We start from the raw sequence: 695 nt of genomic DNA on the forward strand, positions 1-695 counted from the left end.
CGAGTCTGACTAGAGGGTCGGGCACTGCTTGAGCGTTCACTGACCTTCGCCGTGGAGACACCTGCTCGATGTTCTGTATCCTGGGAGGGTTGTGCTATAAAGTGGGGCTCTGAGGGCTCAGTCATGCACTTGAGGTACTGCCAACATTATACAGAGAGCTGTCTGCAAACGTGGCTGCCACCTCCTTGATCAGCAGGACTTTTTTTTTTTTTTTTTTGGTGCTGCTGGGGATTGAACCCAGGGCCTTGTGCTTGTGAGGCAAACGCTCTACCAACTGAGCTATATCCCCAGCCCCTCAGCTGGACTTCTGAGGGGCCATTGAATTTTCGGTGAGGGAAGGTCAACATGACAGAGGTGGGCTCCAGTGGCCTTCAGTGTCCAGCAACTACTTGGCCTCTTTTGTATCCATCCTTTCTGTTAGCTGGACAGCTGGTATACCTGGTTATTGATAGGTGGGCTGCAGAATACCTAGTTTATTATTGGACAGATGGGTTTCAAGGTTGCTGGATTTAGCGAATAAAATACAAGATGTCAGGTTAAATTTAAATTTCAGATAAAAGAATGAATCATTTTTCAGTATGAGTATGTTCTAAATATTCCATGGAATACACGCACCACAAATTTCTTCTTCTTTCTCGAAACTAAAATTAAACTAGGAGTCCTGTAGCTTATTCAGCCATGCCATCTGGGAGTCT

General features: G+C 45.9%; 1 non-coding gene across 1 annotated transcript; it reads right to left on the bottom strand.

Moving 5' to 3' along the window:
• Positions 1–216: 216 nt before the first annotated feature.
• Trnav-cac (transfer RNA valine (anticodon CAC)) lies at positions 217–295 on the bottom strand. Its single transcript has one exon. It is a non-coding gene; the product is annotated as a tRNA-Val (tRNA).
• Between the last annotated feature and the right edge of the window lie 400 nt (positions 296–695).

Source organism: Sciurus carolinensis, chromosome 3 (assembly GCF_902686445.1).
Source record: "Sciurus carolinensis chromosome 3, mSciCar1.2, whole genome shotgun sequence".
Lineage (NCBI taxonomy): Eukaryota > Metazoa > Chordata > Mammalia > Rodentia > Sciuridae > Sciurus > Sciurus carolinensis.